This window comes from Martes martes (genome assembly GCF_963455335.1).
Source record: "Martes martes genome assembly, chromosome: 1".
Classification (NCBI taxonomy): domain Eukaryota; kingdom Metazoa; phylum Chordata; class Mammalia; order Carnivora; family Mustelidae; genus Martes; species Martes martes.
In genome coordinates, this window is record NC_137888.1 from 60,008,771 (window position 1) to 60,018,397 (window position 9,627).

The window sequence follows — 9,627 nt, forward strand, 5'->3', positions numbered from 1 at the left end:
CATGATTCATAGGGGGTACATACATTGTTATGTGACATAACGGTAATGAATGTGCCCTAAAGCTAGAACTCCCAGCTTAAATGTGAACCCTTAGTCTCTTTTTCTGTGGGTCAGGGGATCAAGAGAATAGGTACTGTCCAGGGTTGGTATGTCTGATTTGTAAAATTGGAGAAAGTGTGTGTGAGTAGATTGAAGCAGCAGGATAATTAAAGTTCAAGGTCTTGGGCACCTGGGTGGCTCAGTTATTTAGGCATCTGACTTCTACTCAGGTCATGATCTCGGAGTCCTGGGATAAATCTTGTGTTGGGCTCCCCACTCAGCACGGAATCTGCTTGTCCCTCTGTCTCTTTCCCTCTGCCCCTCCCTCCACTCATGCTCATGCTCACGCTCAATCTCTCTCTCTCAAATAAATAAATAAAATAGTTTTTTAAAAAAAGGTCTTAACTGCTCGTTTTCAATACCATGGTTCCACCTTTGAGTATCCTATGTTTATTTTCTCAAACATTTGAAGATATTGTGTCTTATAATAATGTTGTCCGATAATACATGAATGTAGCAGGGAAGGCCACATTTCTAAACTTTCTGTGTTGGGATCCCATGGTGTATCCTCACAGGGCAACCATAAATGTTGCTTGCAAATCTTTCCTCAACATTTTTGCTATGCCTTTTTGGGGCAAAGTTCAAAGGAATATAATGAATGACGAACATTCTTATTCTAATTCTATATAGGACCAGTGGGTGGAGGAGTTAACTGCCATGCCCAAAGTCATAGATCTAGGCAGTCCTCAGGCTGGATCAGGTGGCTCTCTGGTAGACTCCCTGACTGCCTTGGTGAATAGGAGGGGATTGGTGTAGGAAATGAAAGGAGGTGGTGAGTGAGGCAGTCCTTTCTTTCAGGACATCCCTGTAGGTGAAGATCAGCAATTGCTCCTTTTAATCTGGCACTTTTCATTCATACAACACTGAACAAGTTTAATTATTTTAAGTAAATGGAAGTCTTATTCATGATTGGCATTGAAGATTTTGAGATCTGCCTTCTGGGAAGAACTCCAGGACGCCTACAGAACAGACATCCTTGGGCAAAAATCAAGAAAAATGCAGATCATTTTCCTCATCTTCCTTCCAGGAACCCATCTCAGTAGCATGACTGGAACTTTCTCATGTACCAGCCAACAGCGCTTCATGAGGGAAGTTTTTATCTCTTGAACCTGCAATGGGAGGTTTAGAGCAAGAGTTAAGAGGCAGTGGGTTTATGATACAGAGGCATGCTCAGTGGTTTTGTTTCAAGGGGAATTGGTGTGAAACTTGTGGTAGAAGTATTTCCCTCTCAGTTTTGCAGTGCTGTTCCAGGGTTGCAATTGCTGGTTTCATCATTGGAGTCTTACTTTCAGCACCAAAGATCAAGGGCAACATGGCTTTTTTGGCACCACTTTAAACTTGCACAGAGCTCACACTCAGCAAGACAGTAGGGAGACCCAATGTGGAGGTGTGGGGAGCCAATTTAGAAGGCCTTGCATGAACAGAAGAACATTTTGTTTCCATGTTCCACCACAAGTATCATTTCTCACTGTGAGAAGGAAGATTTGATTATGATGATCTTCAATTGCATGAGTACCGATCTAGCCATGTGGTGTGTTTTTCACTGGAATTAGGTCTCGTGTTGTAGAGTTCAAATGTAAGTTGGCAAGTGCAGTAAGTGGTCCAGACAGTATGGTTGCTTCTTCCTGATCCCAGCCCCTATTCTCCTCCAATGACACTGTGGTCTCATCATAGATGAGAACTGTCTGAGAAAGCCTTGGATGTAATATTTGGATTCATTCTGCTACTGTCATAAATTATTTGAAAGAGAAAAATAGCTCAAGTGATTTATTATTGGTCAATACTAAGCTTCAATCTTGATTCCTTTCTACCAGAGAATGGCAGTAAATAACATGTTAGGCTTCCCAACCAATCAGATCGGTATCCATTCCACTCTTTTACAGGTAGCACAGTGAGGGTAAGGAAGAAAGTGATAGTTGTCTTTATATTCAGATCTACTGTTCTATGTGCTTGTATCCTACTTCCTTTTTTTAATGTACACCCTTCTTCACTTTTCCAACTATTTTCTTCCTGTTTTTTCTCCCCTATATCAGATAATCTTTTATTATTCTAGATTTCCTCAATTTCGTCCAATGTAGTCTATATTTCTTTTCTTCTTCCCCAAAATACATATAAATGGGAATGGGGTGGGGCTAGAATTAGAAAATTTCTATCATGATTAACTTATCATTTGTTCAAAAGGATTTTGGGTTGATGAGTATGGCAAATTATATTTCCCAAAGATGACCACAATTGTATTTCCCATCCCTCACATTCTTTGGGAATTTTGTCACTTTACCATCAAGAGGTAGAGTCTCATGTCTCTCTTCTTGAGCCTGACAGGCCTTTGTAACTGCCTTAACTAATGAATAATGGCAAAAGGGACTCTATGTTATTTCTGAGGCCAGGCCATGAAAATGCCATGCACTTCCATTTTGTTTTCCTGAGACACTTGCTTTCGGAACTCAGTCATCATGCTATGAGAAAGCCCAACGAGCATGGAGGGGCCTACATGGAGAGGAACAAAGACGGTCATCCCACAGACCTGGCTGTGTTTCCAGCTGAATGTCAGCTTCAACCTGCCACCCATAAGAGGGAGTCATTTTGAAAATGCCTCCTCCAATCTCCAGCTGAAGTGTCCCAGTTGAGAGCATGTGGAACAGAGACAGCTTCATGGCAAAGCTCTGCCTTAAGTTCAGATTCATGAGCAAAATAAACGTTTGATACTGTTTTAAGTTAATAATTTTATTGTGTAGCAATAGATAATAGGTACACCGAGACTCAGTTTTTCTTGAATTTGTTGTATTTAGTAGTCAGAAAAGCGCAACTCAAATTCCATCAAATCCCATCACATTTTGAAACAATTACCGATTTGTTATTTAGTGTGTTTTGTTTGAATCTCAGATGCTGTTTGTCTTAGAAGTTTTATAAAACCTTATTACTCAAAGTATGGACCATGGACCAGCATCAGCTTCACTTTGGAAGCTGCTAGAAATGGAGAATTTTAGACCCCACACCAGACTTACTGAATCCAGAATCTGCATTCTTAACGAGATGCTCAGGATATTTATTGAAGTTTGAGAAACACTGGTATAAAGAACAAACTTGTAAAACAGGTTGCAGATGTAGACACTAGACAGTTTATTATTTGCTTTTATTGCCACCCTAGAAGTCAGGAGTCTGTATGTATGGGAGGTGGGAAATGAAGGAAATGGAGGACAAGTGTTAAAACAGAAGTTGAAATGGGTGGGAAGGTGAGGACCTGGGACCTGAAAAGGGGCCTTGAGACACTAGATTGTGTGAGGCCTATTTCACTAGTTTCTCTCTTGGAGGTTTGGGATATTATGACGAATAAGATGGAGGGATAGTAGAAGTACTTTACTTTTTTCATAATTGACAACATTATATTATAAAATAGACTGTGCTTTTCTTGAAAATAATATATATGTTTATTTTGTAAAAATAGTTTTAAAGCCCTTTAGGAATTCCCAGGAGGAAATGTTCTCTGAGATTGGAAATACACTATTATTATTGTTGCTGTAAGTTGGGGTTTGAGTGTTCACACACCATGCCTCTCTTAGGTAAGTGACTTTATAATGGTTTGATCCCTGCCCTAGAGTACAAAGGAGCCCATTTATCTTCATATCTGATTTTTCAAGATACTCGGCATGTATAAAGTATATCTATAGTTCATTCTCTATGGGTTACATTTTCTAATCCTCAAAAGTTTAGTTCTCACTAGCAGACAAGACTTGTAGAACTTTGTATGTTAATGACAATAATCTTGCATTCAGTGGTAGCTTTTGTTCCCTCCACAGCCCCTTAGCAAACTTGTCATTGATGTCCAGATACTTACTGCACTGCTATGATTGAAATATGGTCACTTCCAGAGAAAAATGACAATTAAAAATTGTCTGGTTTGAAAAAGGACAAATGCAACCATCAAAACAAAGGTATTTGGTGTCATTAGAGCTCTTGAGGGAGTTAAAAACTCAGATTTATTAGGATGGTATCCTTATTCCTGGAAATGGCTCTTTCTTCTCTTGTTTTCTCTTAAGAAAAGATTTTTCTTTCTCAAACTGGTTTCAACTCTTTTTGTCTTAAATATGCCATATAAAAGGGCTGATGGTCATCAGGCTCTGATTATATGAGGATACTTAGTAGAACCATAACTTGTAGCTTAGGGAAGCAGATTGTGTTTATATCCATCCTGACCACACCTCTGAAATGAGACACTAGACAGTTTCGATGTAGTCATGCTGCCTATGCTTTAGGAATAGAAAAGGAAAGGAAAATATGTGAGTGTATTCCCCTACTCATAGAGGTATCCAAGTGTGCTTTCCAATATACAAAGGGAAGAATCAAGTTTATTATTTTGGCTGGAGCTTTGGCAAATAACAGAAAATCCCCCTTCTCAACTGAACTAAATGATAAGAAGTTGGTTATCTCACAGAAGAAGTTCAGAGGTGGGTGACTAAACACTAATTCATCAGGAATCTTTCCTTTCCTTCTGTTCTGCCAATCTTAGCATATAGGTGTGCTCAGGCTTGCTGCATGGTCGCAAGATGGCTGCATCAGCTCTAGGTCTTCATATTCTCACACAACATCCAGAGGTGGAGGAAGAGACCTGCTTGTAAGATTGAAGAAGACTTGAGACACCTGGGTGGCTCAGTTAGTTAACTATCCGACTCTTGATTTTGCCACAGGTCATGATCTCAGGGTTGTGAGATGGAATCCACGTCTGGCTCTGGGCTGGGCATAGAGCCTGCTTAAGATTTTTCTCTCTCCCTCTGCCCCTCCCCTGCACTGCGCTCATTCTCTCTCTCAAATCTCTAAGTAACTAAGTAAGTAAGTAAATAAATAAATAAATATTAAAAAAAAGACTGAAGAAGCCCTGTCCCAGAAGTCCCCCAGCAAATTCTCTTTATGTATCATTTGTCAGATTTACATCACATGCCCATGCTTGAACCAATTACTAGCAAAGAGATAAGAACACTGGTATTAACAGATTTATCCAGGACATTCTTGAGTTACAGGGGAAAAGACTGGGTACCTGAACAAAATATGAAGTTTGCTAGCGAGCAAAAGTGTAGGTTGTGGTGAATGACTACCTTGGAAATTAAAATGGACCCCCAGCACTATTGTTAAAGAGAATCACCTAAAATGCTATAAAGAATATTATAGTCACATTAAAATGATTTTAAAAAGCACAACAATCATGCCACTCCAACTAATTTCATTATGCAAATTTCATTCTAGTCTGTCCACATGTTGTACACTTTTACATAGTTGAAACCTTAATTTTATAGTCCATGTTTATCAGGCAAATTATTGTGAATAATATTTGTACACATTTTACATTATTGTTATCACCTTTAATGACCAAATTCTTTTATTGAGTTGATTTTAATCCGGCATCTATCATTTGAAACTTTTACTGTCATTAATACAACTTCCAGAAACCTTTAAAGGGGATATTTGTATTAAAGGAACATGAAGTGTGAGGTTGTTATTGACATATTAGGAAGAGCAAGGCCAGTAGCTGAGAGAGCATCAGACTTGGAGTCCAAGACGAGAGTTTTGTCTTAACCCTGCTACCTGTTGGCTGTGTATCTTTTGACTGGCTTATTAATTTTGTGACCTCAGTTTCCTTTCTTGGAAAAAATGAATTTGGTGTAAGTAACATCTAAGGTCATTTCCAGCTCCTATTGTCCATAATTTTATGAATTCTAAGATCCTCTGAAAAGCCTGAGTGCTTGGGCCTCAGGCTAGAATACTGACTTAGTAGAGGCATCAAGATTGAACACTGGTGGCCACATTATGCCTGCAGAAAACTTGGGTTTAGCCAGCTCATTTTTATGTAAAGTGAATGCGAGTACTTTTTAGATAGAACAGGCACTATCCACTTAGACTACAGTGTTCATTGTTGTTTTGCATAAGGATGCTTCATAGTCTCATAGTCCTTGTTTTGCCCCTGAAGGGCTTTGAGTTTGCAACCCCTGGAAGAAGGTGAGACTGGTGATTCAATGAATCACCCACCTGCACTCAGCACCTAGCTTTCCATGGAAGTTTTCCTTTGGAGTATTGTTGAAAGGAAGCCTTATTTGTTCGCAAGATCCAGTGATGGTTTCCATGTTATACACATAAACACCTTGTCAGGCACCAGAGACAGGTTGGAGAGGATGATTGATGGGAGTGGGCTTGTGAAATCACACCTGCTGTCACAGCAGATGGGGAAAAAAGCCGGAGTAACCTGTGGAATTGCTGATCCTTTTTGAAAATTCATCCTAAAAACATTATTTTAGTTCTTTTGCATACTTTAGAAAGAGCCAGTATCACAAACCGGGCTCTAGGGGAGTGACTACTCTATGAGTTTTCAGGAGTATAATTTAAAAAAAATAAAAAGAAGCCTTCAGCAACCAGGTGAACTGGTGTTTGAGCTCTGAGGTGATGAGGCAACTCTTTTTTTGGCAGGCAAAAAAAAAAGTCATTCAAACTGTAAATTTCTGGCTGGCTGCCCACAGGGCGTATAAGTCTATCCTCTGCATGTTATCCCAGTCCACCCATAGCACTGCCTTTGGGGCACAGAATGCATCTTAGAGAGAGAGAGAGGGAAAAAAAGAGAGATGAAATTGACTTTGTACAGAGCAAACCAATGAATGGGCAATGGGAAGCATGGGGATTTATACCAACAGGGAATCCACATGGACCCAAGGAAGGGGCTCTGAGGTTACTGTTTTAACTTCGTTGGCTCTGTCCTGTGCAATTTAGGATTATGTTATCCTAATTTTACCTGACACACATTAAAAAAATTTATCCAACAGACTAGTTCCATCTTCCACTATGTTTACTGCACTGTTTCATAGAAGGTACAAAGCGCGTTTGGGTGGGGAGAATATGCACACGTGCTGAGCTAATAAGCAGGGAATGAGTTTAACAGGACTAGGCAGTAGGCTACAAGGGAGAGGGGTCAAGGCTATGATTCAATCCAAAGGAATCCTACAGACAAAACTGTATGTGAAGAGGGAAAGGCACATCTTCTAAGTGGAATAAGACTTTCCAGAGAAGCTGGAAACTGATCTGAGTTTTAGAGAGCCTAGGAGTAAGGTTTGCGGTATGGTGCAGTTTCATATACCGGAGTTTCATATACCAGAGTCCAAAGTCTCAGGCAGTTCAGTTACTCACTTCCTTAGTCATGCATGCAAGCATTCATTCATTTGGTCAACAAATACTCATGGAGCATCAGTTCAATGCCAGGCCTGTTTTCGGTGGATAATCATGACAGACAAATTCCTGCTCTGATAAGGGAGACAGAGAATAACACCAGCAAACAAAGGAAAGTTTCAGGTAGTGATTAGCATTATGCAGAGAGAGGTAGAATTGGGTGATGTGACAGTGATTGGGTGACTACAACAGAGTAGGTGCTTTCTTTGCTTCTCTGAAGAGATGATGGCTAACGACGATCTGAACGACAGAAAGCAGCCAGCCGTGCAAAGGTCAGGGGGAAGAGCATTTCTGGCAGAGGGAACAGCTGGTGCAGAGGCCCTGAGATGGGAACGTGTTTGGCACTTTTGAGGAGGCCAGTGTCACTGGAGTGTAATGGATGACAGGAGGGGTGGAACAAGGTGGGACTAGAGAGGGAATATGCCAGATGGTATAGGAGTTTGGATTTTATTCTAAGTGGGATGGAAGACATTTGAAGGCTGAACAGAGAAATGATATATGCTGATCCCTCTAGCTGCTATATATGAGAATGGGTCACAAGAGGAGGAAGAGAGGAAGCAACCGGTGTCCCAATCCAGAAGCACAATGGCGTTCCTTGGACTCCAGCGGTGGTACTGGAGATGGGGGGAGACATGATTACATTTGGGTTATGTTTTTGGGTATAGAGTTCACAGGACTGAACAATAGATTGGATGTGGCCATGAGGGAAATGGAGTTGCCAAGATAGTGAATTGGACTCACTTATTAAGAATGCCCTGGTTTCTCTTAAACACTTACAGAAGCTCTCTCACAGCACTGAGCTCTCCAAACAAAAGTAAGCTTATTGTGGAAATAAAGACCAACTAAATGAGAAAACCAAAGGTTATTTATTCGGAGCTCTCTAATAGCCAGGGAGTCAGCCGTTGTCACTAGATGTGGCAGAGACTCAAAGGCAGGCAGCTTTATAGTGAAAAAAGGGAGGGCTGTAGGTATGGCCTGGGGAAGCTCTACATGTGCTACAGCAGGGTGTCCTGTGTGACTGGTTAGGGGTGCGTATTTGTCTTTCTGTGGTTGGTCCTAAGTTGGAAGTGGGGAAAATCATTAGGGAAGTCGAGAGGTCAGTACTAAAACAACTGGAACGAGAAGAGGAATAAGGAGGATAATGAATAGTTAAAGTTTCCGTGTCGGGTTGGAGGGAGTGGCTGAGCTGACCGAGGAGGGGCTACTTCTCCAGCCAGGAAAGCTCCTTCTCCCTGCCTCTCAGGAGGATTCCTGAGTCAACGGAGCCTACACTGGGATTCTGTTTCTCAAGCTCTACCAACACAGAGCATCCCTAGTGCTTCTGTATGAGAGCCTCTTCTGGCTTGGGGGGCAGAAGTGAGGTGCGGGAGCAGGGAAGAGAGGAACACTCCTTCCTTGTATCCTAACTGGAATCTTTCACAAACACTTGCACGTCCTATTCTTGGGGTTTGTGTGTATCTAATCCTTGGAGTCCTTTACACAAGACAGAGAGGGATACAATATCAAAGTCGAGAAAAAAAAACCTTAAAATAAGCGTCTTAAATTTCACTTATTCATTTTTTTCTGTGGATAAATAAAAACACACACACATGCACACACGCGCACACACGCAGAGTTTGAATGTTTGAACAAGGTTCAATTAGCTTTTTTGTTGAGTTCACCAAGTACATACAACTCAGATTGTCTTATTGCCCTATTCCTCTGCCACCATACTCTCAGTCAGTTCTGATTTAAAATATTCTGTCCCATAAGTACATTCATATCTGTCAGATCATGTGTTCTGACTTTTGATTTGTACATACGGTCAAGATGTCAATCAGCTTCCTTCCCTGTTCACCTCAGTGACTGAGGTCGTATGCCCTAAATGATATCCCAAAGTGACACAGTGTGAATTTTTGTCCTTCTCCAAGTCAGTGTTTTAGACTCAGTTTCCTCATTGTATTTCCATTCCAATGGTGGTTTTCCTGTTGAGTTGTACTTCAGAAGCCATGCCCTGGCAGGTTCCCTTGAATCCTGAATCCATTGTACTTTTCGTCCTCCACACCTCTGAGAAACGTGTCCGGGGGCCAGCATTTCTGATATTACAAAACCATGGTGCATTCTGTCATCAGCTTTCCAAGGGATGACCTTGGGTTGACTGACTACCTGCTTTTCTCTGTTCCTTTGAAGGAAAGCATGTTGTGTTGTTTCACAAAAGTCTCTTCTTACCTTGCCTCCTTCCACAGAAAAGACTAATGTAGTTTTGGAACATATTGCAAATATTTTTTTTTCTTTTGAGTGTGTGTGTGTGTGTGTGTGTGTGTGTGTGTGTGTGTGTTTAAGTGG